We start from the raw sequence: 15,587 nt of genomic DNA on the forward strand, positions 1-15,587 counted from the left end.
GCAGTTAGGGGCCGAAGGCACGCTGCCAAGAATCTTAGTAATTCTTACAGTGAACCGCGTGAGGTGCACTGACGGCACTACCCCGCCTACGGGGAGTGAGTGCGTCTCTGTTAAGATTAGTGATTAGGATAAGCCATAATTTAGGAAATCACATAAAAAATGTCTGTCGTAATCAATGGGACGGCCTCAATTTAATCTGGGTATCATACTAGTAGTGATATACAGTAGTGTTCTGCTCTGATCACACATATATTTCATATCTATTTTCTGTAAATTATCTTCTGAGTAGTATTACACACACACACACACACACTTCCACATAGGAAACTAAGGTACAGCACCACGATGGACACTGATGATCAAACACATCTAACACACACACACAATCGCATTCAAGTGGAGACCTTGGATAAAGGGACGTTCTCCACACCATCGACTGTATTCTCTACAGAGCCGAAATTCTTTGGGGGCAATTTAGTTAATTCCCATTGCGCACCCGATGCCCTAAGCACTTTGTACCCGTACGTTAATTTGAAGTCTGTATTCAAAACCTTTTAAAAACTGGCAGACTTTTCAGGTTCAAAGACAAAATTGATGCGCTCTTTCGTTGTTCATAAACGCACTTGTCCAAAATGTAATTTTGGAAATTACTCGCCAGTCGGATCTACCAGACGCTCACTGAAAGTCCGTATTTAGGTGTCAGTCATCGCACTGGTTGCATTTTAAAATCAAAAGAATTTTCAGCCATGAGGACCACTTAGGCTCATGCAAAACCGATATCACGTACAGTAATTTCCAAATACTCCCTCAAATATACCGATTGCCTTTCGCTCCTTCGTTTAGAATCTCTTTTTACATCAAGAAACTGTCGCCTTCCCTAAACAACCAAACTATTCCACACTATTACACATTGCCCAACTGCCTATTACTCACACCTCCCTCTCTTTCTCTCTCTCTCTCCTTTTTTTCTGAAATTGTCTTTGTGGATTTTTTAAGCAGCAGCAACACCTCTTAACAGTAAGTCTGGCAACACGTTTTACCTTTTTACTGAGCATTTTTTTTTTTTTAGTTATTTCCCTAACTGTGTTTAGCTTTGATTTTCTTTTAGCTGAATGCTGCTCTATATATTTGATTTCATTTGAATTTTGTCTGAACGACTGTTGTACTGCATAACTAAATATCTTATAAATGTTAGCTATCTAAACACGTATTTTATGGTTGTATAAATTAATTTTATCATAGCCCTGATGATAGCAAGGGATTCCCGGAATTGGTACAAATAAAGATCTGATTCCGGTTCTCTCGCTGTCCTGTTTATTATTAAACTTAGCTCGCCAGGCATAAAAGTCTTGCAAGTTTTATATATATATATATATATATATATATATATATATATATATATATATATATATATATATATATGTGTGTGTGTGTGTGTGTGTGTGTGTGTGTGTGTGCGTGTGTGCGCGTGTGTGTAGGTGAGAGAGAGAGAGAGAAAGAGAGAGAGAGAGAGAGAGAGAGAGAGAGAGAGAGAGAGAAGCGAACAGAAAAAGTAACACTTCCAGCAACAGAATAAAGTCTTTTCATGTTAATTCAGTTCAACAGATTGACAATGGGGTCATTCACAACCTCACATCCTTCACAAGAGATTAACAAATAACTGGTTCAGTATTTTAATCCTCCATGCCTCACTGAACAAAACTGACATTACAGAGAGCGCATGAGATGAGATTATGAAATGACATGACTTAATGATATGGAAAACCTGACGTATGATTTATTGCCTAAAAAACTTAAAGCAGGTGAGCTATAATCATCTTCCCCTTAGCATACTGGTACGTGGTTTAATTATCATTACTAATCATCTGGCCATATGGTACTATAATTTCTCATGTTCCTCTCTGTTTAATTTAATATTTCCTTATAAACATTAATATACATCTACACCCATATGCAAATCGTACATAATACACTGGCTATTCAAAATACGATGTATATATATGGCAAAAGTAACTACAGAATTTAGGATAAATATCCTGTACAGAAAACCTTCACAACATCAGCTTTTTCATTCACCTAAAAAGGAACCTCATCAATACACACACACTCACACTCAAGCACACACTTACACACACTCCACCACTTATTTCAATTTTAGTCACCGTTTCTTGTTTCCAGATTACTGAGGTAGTTCAGTCCTAACATTCTGACGCCACGCCATCTAGTTAGGACTTTTTGGTCTGCCTCTCCTCCTTTTGAATCATGCAACCTCTTCAAGGTCTGTACTCTTCCATTCTCCATACGACTAGATCACTGGATCGATACGTCTTTTTTTGACTCAGCTAACATTTCTCGAAATTTTTTGGATCTACATTTCTCAGCCTTTTAACTTTTTTAACTTCACATATTCTACAAAAACTGTTCATATCAACACCGTTTATCATTTATTTATCATTCCCTTTTAACAACTACACATCACTACCTTTCCTTCCAAGCATTTTGTTTATACTCGGATAAACGCCTTGCTTTACCTAATTTTGATTCACCTTTTTTGTCCTCTTACTGTTTTCTGTTACTTTCATTCCCTAACACCTATAGGAATCAAGCTATTTTTATATATATATATATATATATATATATATATATATATATATATATATATATATATATATATATATATATATATATATATATATATATATATATCCCTTTTCAGGACAATATCCACAAATTACTGGCCAAATATATTGGTATCCTCTTCAACGCTTGTGGCAACTCGCTTGTGGAGCACACAAAAAAAGTAGTTCATTACTCTCGAGCACCACCCTCACTTGGCGTGTATTATACTCACTGGGTTTCCCATATATACCAAGACTTTGATAAAATAAAGCTTCAGCACTATTTTACTCATTAGGTAATTCCGTAGAAATGGTAAAACAGACAGCTAATAACAAGCTAACCTCCGTTAGTAACGGAGAAAGAATTTGCAATCGAAAGTGAAAACAGCAAAACGGCATTTTTATCCTCCTGTGAAAATAACATTGCAGTATCTGCCAAGTGATTTAAGACGAGATTTCACTGGTCTGCAACTCGTGATCGAGGAGTGTCATCTTAAATGGCAAAGTATCGCTTCAAGCAGTCTCACTTAACTTGTAAAGGTTAACTCATGCACAGGATGCCCAAAGCACACCGATTTATTGCTGAGATTTGATCTGCTTTTCATACAATGTGCTCATGGAAAATTTTACAGTAACAACACTGGTGGTGACCAAAACTATGTGGTACAGGTGATGCTGTCATACACATGCACATGGTAGTGGGGGTACTCTGTGACTGGCTCCCAACCTTGCTGGCTAAACCAGGTACAGCAGTAGAGTGCAGGCTGCAAAGGGTTCGCTCGCTTCCCAGGAAACTCTTGTAGGAGGTGGTGTAAGTTAGTGGGCTTTACAGACGAGATGGGTGGCTGTTTCGACCCCAAGGAGAACAATGCCATTTAGAAAAAAGACTGGTCAAAAGCCAGCAATGGGCGACATCTGAGAGCAGCCCATAGTGCCCAAGGATAAACTTCTACCTGTATTTCTCTCCTATTAAGTGGAGGACTAGGTGTCATATGGCTGTAGGATGCTATGGGGTGCTGTTAGCGGTCACTAGTTGCAGTTGGGTGTTGAGTGGTCACTGGCAGTTGCTTTTTGATGCTGGTATTATCAACCTGGTACTTCTTCCTGGAGGTGCTGCTGGCAAAAGAGTCTAGTGAAGCAGGCGTCCAAAGTGTCGTTGTGGCCATCTTTACTTTTTTGGGTGTCTGCCCGCTCTTTTTTTTTTTCTGGTTGCAACTGGGATGCAGTTTCCTGGCCGCTTTGCCGAACTTGTTATGATGCAGCTGGGGTGCTTTTTCTACTACGGCTTGTAAGGCTGACTGTATGTACTGTTTGTCATTAGTCATCGACCTGGTGGTCCTTAGTCTCACAGATGGTGTGGATTGCGCGCTGCGGGGCTTTGGAGGCCTATAGCGACTCATCCATTGGCAAAACATAATCTATTAGATTATCATTTACTTGTAGAGTTTCTAGCTCCATTCTTTGTTGGTTTGAAGAACGTATGAAATGTTTTGTTTTCTCTTATAATCGAGGACCCAGTCATAAATTACATGAATTTTATGCATAAGTTTAGTTTGAATGAACATTTGTTTAAAAAGACGGTAGTAAGATTTTATCAATTTTAGCTATGTTTAAAATCAATTAATAACTAGCTTCTTTTTTTTTGCAATTGTTTTTTCAAGATGTTTAAGGACGGCACGAGTTGGTCAGGATCATGTAACTTCTGCTTTGAGGTACTGCAGAGTGTAGCCCAGAACATTCAAGTGAAAGCTGAGGGCGACTGTATATATTACCTATGGAATGAAAGAGACAAGACAGACAGCAGATCAAATAGAAATAGGGCAGCTTATCTCACAACCCCTGTCATCTCATGCAAAAAGGAGAACCCAGAGCTTCATTTAGCGGAATGAATTTTAGCAACAGCTGACGGTGAGGAGCCCTTAAACAAGTAAAAAATACGCCGAAGTTCCTTCGGCGCAATCGAGTTTTCTGTGCAGCCGCTACAGCGTATAATCAAGGACACCCAAAATAGATCTATGTTTCGGTGGTCTTGGTATAACGCTGTATGAGTCGCGGCCCATGAAATTTTCACCGCGACCCGGTGGTGGCATATCCCATATCGTTGCCAGAAGCTTGATTATGGCTAACTTTAACCTTGAATAAAATCAAAACTACTGAGGCTAGAGGGCTGCAATTTGGTATGTTTGATGATTGGAGGGTGGATGATCAGCATACCAATTTGCAGCCCTCTAGCCTTAGCAGTTTTTAAGATCTAAGGGCGGAAAGAAAAAGCGCGGTCGGACAGACAAAGCCAGTACAATAGATTTCTTTTACAGAAAATTAAAAAAGGAGAAGAGTGTAAACAGAACCTCTGTTGCACCACTTCCACGAGTTTCAATCAAACTCATGTTATGAACGCTAAAGACTAATTCCAACACAAGCCGTCTTTAACATTTATTGTGACATTCACCCTCTTCAGTGTGTAGCCTTAGCATTGGGAAGAAAGGCAGCCAAGTCTCCCCGGCGAGGTCAACTTTCTGCGGCTTGCCATTTGTGTTGCTCTCTTGTAGTGTAAGGAGGGACTCAAGCTTGTTCCAGGATGCCCTTCCTAAGGTGTCCCTCTGTGTGTGTCCACCCAGCGTGCAATGTGGAAGAGAAGTATGACTCGCCTTGAGGACATAGTCTGCCTTTTTTGCCAAGCTTGAGACATTTCGGAGGTGGAACTGTATCTCTGCTCTCGGGAACCAGACAGATGGTCAGGTGTTGAGAGGGCGGCAGATGGAAATTTGCACATTTGCATTCGTGCTTTTGTTTAACATCTCATGTGTGCTTTAACCTTACAGGATTGATTCTAAACAGTAACTTTCCATTAGTCACCAGAGTTTGGTGCAAGAGCTAGGCTTTATATTTAGCATGCTACAAAAACAATCTATTTAATTCTCTATAGAGACAGCTAGCCAGAGTTTGAATGCTCTGTTTCAGCAGTTGGTGGCCTTGTTGCAATAGACACTGGGTAGAGAGGCAGTCAAATCTCCTCGGCAAGGTCAACTTTCTGTGGCTTGTCATCTATGCTGATCTCTTGCAGTGTAAGGAGGGACTCAAAGTTGTTTCAGGATGCCCTTCCTAAATTATCCTCGTGTGTGTCCACACAGCGTGCAGTGTGGAAAAAAGTGTGTCTCGCCTTGAGGACAGTGTCTGCCTTTTTTCCTCCTGGAAACCACAGATGGCTCAGCTGTTGAGAAGGCAGTAGAAGGAAATTTACCATTTACATCCATACTTTTTTTTTCTGACATCTCATGTGCACTTTAACCTTACAGGATTGATTCTAAACGGTAGCTTCGGCTGTATTTAGACCATTAGTCACCAAAGTTTGGTGTGAGAATCGAGTTTTATATCTACCGTGCTACAGAAATAATCTTTTTAATTCACTATACAGACAGTTAGCTACAGTTTGAATGCTCTACTTCAACAGCTGGTGGCTTTGTTACAATAGGCATGGCCATATTTAGTCTGTCAGTCGCCAGGAGTTTAATGGGAGTACCAAGGTTTTTCTTCTGAGTGGAGGACAACGAAAAGCCTTTGAGGGAAAGCAAGCCAGAGCTAAATGCCATAATTAGTCTGTTAGCGGCTGGTTGCTGTTAGGTACGACATGGCTGGGAACCATGTTGTCTGCCAGGTTGCTCCATAGTACACTGATTTATTCTGGAGATTTGATCCTCTTTTGAAACAGCATGTGGATCATGTTGTACATATTATGCTAGTGATGAACAAGGACATGGTAGTGAGGGTGCTCCAGGACTGAATGGCTGCCAATCTTGCCGGCTAAACCAAGGTGAGGCAGAGGAGCGCCTGCAAAAACTCTTCACTCTTCACACCATTTGACTATGCGTTTTCTCACTTGATTAGTTGAAGTCCACTGGTCCACACCACTTATTCTCTTGCCACTTAAGCTAGGGGCTTATTCTAAACAAACGGTCATCCATGCCTTAATTACAATGAACAAATTGTTCAAGGATCTTCAGCAACACTGTTGTTTATTTATACAAAACTTCCGGCTCTGATAAAAAAAAAGTAGTTAAGCATTCCGTATAAAAGAGAAAAACCGAGAGTGTGCTATAAGCAAAAAACGACGGCAAACACCATTAAACCCCCAGACCGGCACAGCAGATAAAATGAAGATCAACAGAAAGAAATTAGGAAAGACGGCATTGCAGTTTTTACCTGGAAACAAACACCAGAGCAAGGCCCTAATATCAAGGAAACAATGGTGATATTGTTAATTTACAAAATTTGTGGCATGTGAAAAAAGAGTAAGATCTCCTGAAAAGAAAAAAAGCTTTTTTTCCCAAGTGATACCGGCCGTGGAAGGGAGGGGAAAAAGTGAGTTAATGAGCCAAGATAATTTTAAAGAAAAGATTCCCTTTGAATATATGACCACACCTAGAAGACGTTACTGACTAACTGCAAGTTATCTGGTGTTACAAAAAGCGTTGTAACCACAGATGTTGGGTAAGCATTTGCCCAGGAGTCTTGCTCCTTTTCGTAATACAATGATAAACATAATATACAGTTTAGGCCGAAGGCCAAGCGTGGGACTTATGAGGTCATTCAGTGCGGAAGGGAAAATTGAAAGTGAGAGGTTTAAAAGTTATTATAACGGGAGGAAAACCTCGCGGTTGCACTATGAAACGTTGTTAGAAGAGGGCGGAAAGTAAGAGGGGAGAGAGAATATGAATGGAAGCACAGTAAAAGGAATGAAAGGGGTTGCAGCTGGGGACCGAAGGGACGCTGCAAAGAACCTTACGTAATGCATACAGTGCACCGCGTGAGGTGCACTGACGGCACTACCCGCCTACGGAGCTCAATACAACAAGGTCTATCTAAGGAAATTACAGACAGTGGGATGGTTTAAGTCAACCTTAAGCAAACGCCAAAGTAGCAGCATGTTCACAGATATTACCGCTGAAAATATTAAATAAGCCAGCCGTCAACATTTCATATATGTATTTAAATTACGTTTTCATCCTAATTGTACTTTATCGTGTAACACCTCCGACGATTTTGTCTGTCATGTACGACTTGGTGCAAATCACAATTATCTACAACGAAGAGTGCTAATACCCACGTAAAATCATTAGTATCACCGCATAAGAGCAACAGTACAGTAAAAGTAATCACATCAATAACACAGGTAAGTAAAAGCAAATAAACACAACTAACGACTTTTGGGCCTCAGTGTGACCCATTGTCGTTTGTATCAGAACTTTCCACGTTAAATGATTTGACAGACAAGTGTTGTGGCAAAGAGTGAACTTGAATATCATCCGAAGTGAAAACCAAAACACAAGGGACCAGTAATATGGAGGTGAGAATAAAAATTAGGGATATTAGCCATGTGAGAGGATCCTTAAGACACGTACACTATATATATATATATATATATATATATATATATATATATATATATATATATATATATATATATATATATATATATATATATATATATATATATATATATATATATATATATATATATATATATATATATATAATATACAAACACAATCACAATCACTATTTCATTCAACCCAGCATGACGTAAATGGCTTCAAGGAAATTAACCTCGTAAGAAGTCCGTTTCCAGTATGAATACGAATTATCTGCCCCTTTAATTTCATCATTGTCTGATGAAGTACTGTAAAAAAGACGAAATCACTGGCTTCGATCAAGTTTTTCATTTTTACTTCTGTGGCTCTATTCATGTTTTAAGGTTATCAAGTGTTAACTCTCGTGATATTTACTTTATATATATCATATTATATACATATGTAATATTTACATACATATATATTATATGTAACAAATTCACAATGGGATTAACTTACACCCAAGTGGACTGATAACTGATATGGTCTTCTGCGTCAGCCAGGATTCGAACAACGACCTAGTCTAGAAACAAAACCATAGTTAAAATCCTGGGGAATAACTCAATTAATCAATCAATCACATGCCTTGGATTTAAGGTACTCCCAAGGTATGGTAAATTCGATGCAAAACGATTTTCATGGCAAAATAAGTGTGAATATAAAAATATCCTAAGTATATAAATGACAAAAAATACACACATACATTATGTATATATATATATATACATATATATATATATATATATATATATATATATATATATATATATATATATATATATATATATATATATATATATATATTATATAAATCTGAAAAAGATTATTCCATTTCAGATGATAGGCAAAACTTGACTTCTGATTTCCAGAGAGAATAAGCAACGTAGAATTCATGTATGAAAAAGGACGGTAGACACTAGAACCAAGAGGCCAAGCATAGTAAATGCCAGGATTAATCCTGGTAAATGGTTGCCGCTGGCTGGCGCGTCTACATCTTCAGGGTTGAGTTTGCTGGTGCTAGAGCCTTTGTATCAGCCGTTGTTGGTCTGTCATCTCGTCAAAGGAGGAAGTAATTCAAGGTAGGAACTTGCTTCTGCTATATCAAAAACTGAGAGCTCTGGAGACGCGAGCGCTTTCCGGGTTAAATAACAGAAAGAAAGCCGCCACGCAAACACTGGAAAATGCGAAAATCAGCAGCATTTTTTAAGTAGTGTATACAAACCCAACATTCCCCTTGTGGTGAATGAATACCAAAGGCCTTCAATGTACTTAACATCTATTTTACAACACTTAGCCTCCACTTTACAACATTATTAGGCGGTTAGGAATTTGCTAGGTAAATATCAATGATATATATATATATATATATATATATATATATATATATATATATATATATATATATATATATATATATATATATATATATATATATGTATGTATATTTTGTGTGTGTGCGTTTGTCGTTCGAGATATGATCCAGATATTCTTTAACATCATCGAAAGGAAAGTAAGTCCTTCCTGAATCATAATCTTATATGTTTACATTTCAAATATAGTAGTTCCTCCTTATCTAAAATGCAGATGAATTAATATTTCACTTTACAGTATTTTTATGGACGGATTTTACACACCGCTGTAAGATCTCTTTTCGTGAAAACTGAATTTGTAACTTTTTCCTCCCATTAGTTTTATTTATTTTAGCAACGTTGATTTTTGATGCTGCGTCAGCGTGACTTACAAATTATCTTGTAAACCTCTCTCTCTCTCTCTCTCTCTCTCTCTCTCTCTCTCTCTCTCTCTCTCTCTCTCTCTCTCTATATATATATATATATATATATATATATATATATATATATATATATATATATATATATATATATATATATATACACATATATACTGAATATATACATGATTTGGTCGATTATATGCCGTTAAAATAAGAAAAAGGCGAATAGATGCGAGGAACACTTGCCACACGAGTTTCTGATACACATTTCATATTAAGACACCATCTGGGTAGCTTTTGTAAAACGAAAATTGCGCCAGTGTGACTTACAAGATAATTTGTAAGTCACGCTGACGCAATTTTGTTTGTAAGTTACGCTGACGCAATTTTCGTTTTACAAAAACTACCCAGATGGTGTCTTCATACGAAATGTGTAACAGAAACTCGTATGGCAAGTGTTCTTCACATCTGTTCGCCTTTTTCTTGTTTTAACGTCATATAACCGACCACATATATACATATATAATATATATATATATATATATATATATATATATATATATATATATATATATATATATATATATATATATATATATATATACATATATATAGGATTACACACAATACTTTTGACAGACAGAGTTCGTGCTAGTACAAAGCCCGCTTGTTATATGACAACAACGCACAACAAACGAATCAATCTCTAAAAACAAGTGTCTTGTCCTCTGTTGGTCGCTTATATGCGGTTAAAACAAGAAAAAGGTAAACAGATGCGAGGAACACTTGCCATACAAATTTCTGAGAGGCTACACATTTCGTAGATACTTTAACATGTAGGCGTTGTGAGAATGCAGTTATTTCTAGCCTACTGTTGTCAGTAAGAGAATTCTGTTGTGTTCCTTCGGTCGCAGCTGTCTCTTTTACTATCATAAACTTCAAAAGGTCGCCCCAAGACTGATTAGAATGTCAGTTGTAAAGTTTATTCTGCAAAAACCTCCCAGCGCAGGTGATAAAATTGCCTCTCTTTTCTAATGTCTGTAGGACCATTTTTTTTCCATGATTTTACAGAGAGATGATGTCTATGCAACTGGACGAAAACTTACAGTTTTTACCCACCATTTATAATCTTCCACGGCAAGGACGATGTATTCAGAAGTTAATTTCAGGATTCCTCTTTAGGCATGAAAACACAGCATCTTCAAATCAGTTCAGGGAAAAATGTTCCCCTGATTTCAGCTCTAAACATATTTCATACTTTTAAGATTCAATCATCCCGCCACTGGCCCGTCCAAGACACGGACTTATAATCCTGGCGATCTTCAAAGCGATATGTTTACTGGATGCTGTAGGAGCAGGAGTCTGTTAACACAAGACTGGCTTAATCTAAAGTAACAACGAAAGATGGAAGCAGAATGAAAGCAGTTTGCTCATCTGTCATTCCTTATTCTGCTTGTCCTGTTGATTAATAAAACTAGTAATCTGCTTTATTTATTTATTTTTTTTTGAGATTGGGTGTGAATTATGTAACATGCAGTACTAATTCCTTTACAAGGCAACAGTGCTCTCTATATATTGGGCTAAGTACTTACAAACTATTAACAGAAAGTGAATTAAGCATCGCTCATCTACCAGCAATTGGTGCATAACTGTCACGCCTTTGCTTGGAGATGATATGACAAAAAGTCAGTCTGGAGGGAAGTCAGTCACACTATCCATTACTTGCAAGAGTGTTTTTAGCAGTGCCGTGCCCTCAAAGAGACTTAATCTAGTCAATTATGCTACTATTTGGGAACTTCAAAGTTTTCCCCGTAAGTCTCTCAAATATCACCAAGTACAAAAATGGTCGGCTTTCTTTAGTTTGCAACAGAAAGCGTTAAACCGACTCGTTAATCCTCTGTAAGCTTTCCTTAAAATATGCAGATTCTGCATGGCTCATTTTTTCCAGCAGGGAATTTAGCTTTTACTTTGCGCAGGCATTTAGAATACCATTGCACATGCACAACATGTGTTTTCTGTAACTCGGATAACCCCTTACCTTGTATGTTGAGGCCGTATTGTACATTTTTAAATGCCACTCCAGTGGTACATAGATTACTGTATGTGTTCGCAGTTCTTCATCCTGACTAATAAGCATGTTCCATTTAGTCTTGAGGAGAAGTTCGTAGAACGTTTTGCTCACAATCTTAACTAAGTTCCATTCAGTTCATAGTCAATCAAACCTACTAAATTAAATTAAGTCGCGTTGTATTTTCCTGTTATGACCCAGAAACGTTGCTTTCAAAACATGTGACTCGATGGGCATCACTGCTGACCTCATCTGCATTCTCTCTTTCTAACTTGGTTTCAAGAACAAGAGACGAGCTTTGAGAATTGCCTCCTGTCTGTAAAAAGCCTCTACGCGTGCGCTCGACTAGCGTCTGGATCGCCACGGAGATAAAACCTACAGCATATAGTAATCGTTTTTTCTCCCGCAAAACTCTCTTGGTTTATAACCGTTCGTCTGCGTGGTAGTGTGAGAAGCGAAGGTAACACATGTGCCCAGCTGGGAGCACTGGACTCTAATCTGCGCTGGTGTTTTGCATGTTTTTATGCTAGCCAAGGAAATTGAAAATATCAAGTTTATGGTTCATCGGAAACACTTCTTAAAAACGGCTGGAAGCGATTCTTACCCAAGGCCATGTAAAATAATATGTAATATTTCACCCTCACACAAATACCATGTGAGGATTGTGAACATTAGGCAAGTCTTTTTGCTCTCCTGACCACATTCTTCTTTTTTCGGGGCCCTTCCTTTGAGGATGCACAGTGACATTTATTCCTCTCTTTCGCCGACGAGACAATCAGGGATAGGTTTTGGCTCGTCCGTTTACTTTGCAAATACAATACTATACATAAAGAAACGCGGATGAATTCATGGCGAAAATACGGGAAAATCGACAATCTGCCTTAATGTATATGTAACGTATGAACACGAACATGAAGTGTAACCTCCGTAATCATGAAGGGTAATAATAAACCATCGAAGACTGTAAGTAATCATGTCTCTGTTTACCAGCTAGTTGTAAGTCTGTAAAATGTTTATGAAATTAAATTATTTCCACTTTAGTAAATTATTTACCGTACCTCTCACATCTTCATAACACTCATTGCTATTTTTAAAAGATTTTTACTAACCCCATTTAATATATCTATTGACAAGCATATCACCTTCGAAAAGACTCCTTAAACCCTTTCCCTCTGAGAGAAGATTGTGATGACAGGCCACAACGAAATAAAACCGAAATAGTTTTGTAAGATGCGAAGCTTGAGAGAAAGTGAAACCAAGGACATGCCCCCCGGGTGAGTCTTTAACCCTTTCGGCTAATGACGTCACCCGATGACATAGCCAAGGGCGTGATCAAGGGAAGGACCAGGTATGGCAAGAAGCCGCCTCAGGTGAACCTAGACCCGCTGTAATAACAGTGGGGTTTTATGATTATTTTTCGTCATTTACCTGTAAGTACTCTGGTAGTTTTTATACACTCTCAAAGTAATAGCCGCATTGGTATAAGGCCAGCTTAATCTAACTGAGGTTCAAAGAATAGTTAACGAGACGAATCTCTTCCTATCTCAAATCCCCGCATACCACTGCAAATGGACGTACAGATTACACGGTCTCTCTCTCTTTTGAATGACTGTTTTTAATAGTAGAGAGGCAGACAAAGCGATAAGGTGCCTTAGGAACTTTCATTAAGATTTCAGGACGCCTGAAGCTTCTACCTAACTCATATGTCTGTATTTTAAGAAAACTCTCGTGTCTCTCTCCTCCTTACTGTTCAAGCAGTTATTCGAACAACTCGTACTTATAACTCTTTACTGCATCTTATGCGCCCCACACTTTCCTGATGTTTCATGGTATCAAACGCCAGAGCAGTCATTCCTCAGATTTCTCCGTCACACACTACATACGCATTGCATCGGCTCTTGCAGTAACGCTTATGAACAGTATACTCAACTATTATCACCACGAAAATGGAGGATTTCTAAAGCAAAATTTATTAAATAATTTATGCAGCCCGTTCAAGAGTCGAACACAATCGCGTTTACAAGGACCAAAGGACCAGCACTGACCTTAACCACTATACTATAAAGAGGACAAGAACTGATTCTGTTCTTCCGCGTATATTCCAGTCTAGTTCAGTAGCAATCCTTATAGCTGAATTCACCAAATCCATATCGAACGTCCATAAAAGATGCCCTGCCCAAAAACTTAATCCCGACCACAAAATCTAAAGGTCAACAATTTGATCTATTGCACAATCACGAGGGATTAGTATTTCAACCTCTGACACAAGACAAAGTCAGGCTGCTTTTTCCTTTATGGTGGAGGTGTGATGTTCAGAGCTTTGAATAATTTTTCTGCCAGGTAAACTATAATGAAATAAATACCTCGCCGAACCATGGACAAAATATAACAGGCAAAGAGAAATGCTTTAGTAAGGACTTTAGCTTGCAACAACGGGATACAAAAAGACGAACGCTAGGGTTTAAAAGGTATGAAAATAAATTTTTGCTTTGGGGTAGTGGAGGAAGCAATAAGGTACAATATATTGAAGGATACTGAGCACAACAATCAATGTCCAAAGCATAACCAAGCCTTGTAAAGAGAAAAATTGTGACGGCAAAGGAATTTTCAGGCAGCCCATTTATGACTCCTTAAAATGAACAAACCTGCTCATAAAACGTCACAAAAGATTGGGAAAAGGTCTGCTGATATTCAAGAGTAATGCTGTTGCCGTATCAATTTCCCTGAATCACGCAAGATCTCCATTCAGAGTATTTTCTCTAAACCATAATGCACGTGGACACACACATTCTGGTCGCCCCCCCAACCTCGACACCCTAACCCAACAAGAGAAATATGCACCACATTATTGAATTGGACTCAAACCACCACATAAGCTTTCATTCAGAAATGGCGGCATTGCTAAACAATAAAGAAATCTACCTCTTGACAGTCCACAGGTTTATCGAGATGTTGTAGCTATGCCAGTGATGCTCTCTTGCATGAAGAATATCTAACGATTATGCGAGGGCACGAGTGAGATTTTCACGAACATCAACCCTTCATCGATCACGAGGAAAATTTCACTTACTTGTTTTCACCGCACAATGAAATCTGCTTCATTTACAGCTTATTTGGATGACACCACCACCATTCCCTCTCGATATCTCGGCGTGAGACCAATCAAATTATCCCACGCTATCTCAGCTGTATGTTTACGTGTCTCGTAGACACATCTTATGTATGAAGGCCTTGTGATAGCGTTTTTAAATGTGCCACGACTTTCGTTTTTAGTTTCTCATGCATAATTTCTAATTGATAAGATTCGTTGCTCTACGAAAGTGAATGAAGTTGGGTGTTGTATTGACTATAAAATACAAGTAATTTGACCTAAAAACCAGTATGTCCTCTTTAAAAAACAACCACCTTGAGGAGACAGCTGGTGTAAACTAGTTAAAGAAGCAAATAAAACAACACAGTCTTATGCACTTGGATGCAGCGTCAAGTTACACTGCCCAGTCTAGTACTAGTGTCGAATCCCTCGGAAGTACTGGCTGACTCCCTTCCACTGTATTTCGCCCTTTCCACTGCATCCATCTTCCACATATGAGCCTTTCATTATATTCCGTCTCATGTATTCCCTTCACTCCTGCGTTCTCTTTATTCATTGCCACCTTGATATTTCCTTCCCAAATGTATTCCGTCCATAACATTTTTGCCGCAGCAAAACTGCTTGTTTTCGTTTTTCAAATGTATTCTGTTACCACTTCCCTCTCCTCTGT

At 38.4% G+C, this 15,587-nt stretch overlaps 1 protein-coding gene across 1 annotated transcript in view; it reads right to left on the minus strand.

Moving 5' to 3' along the window:
• The window catches only part of frc (fringe connection), a 95,653-nt gene extending 80,444 nt beyond the window's left edge, over positions 1-15,209 (minus strand). The window contains exon 1 of the mRNA XM_067104001.1: positions 14,749-15,209. The gene's annotated coding sequence lies outside the window, so the exon portion shown is untranslated. The remainder of the gene's footprint in view (positions 1-14,748) is intronic.
• Positions 15,210-15,587: the final 378 nt, after the last annotated feature.

Source organism: Macrobrachium rosenbergii, chromosome 5 (genome assembly GCF_040412425.1).
Source record: "Macrobrachium rosenbergii isolate ZJJX-2024 chromosome 5, ASM4041242v1, whole genome shotgun sequence".
Lineage (NCBI taxonomy): Eukaryota > Metazoa > Arthropoda > Malacostraca > Decapoda > Palaemonidae > Macrobrachium > Macrobrachium rosenbergii.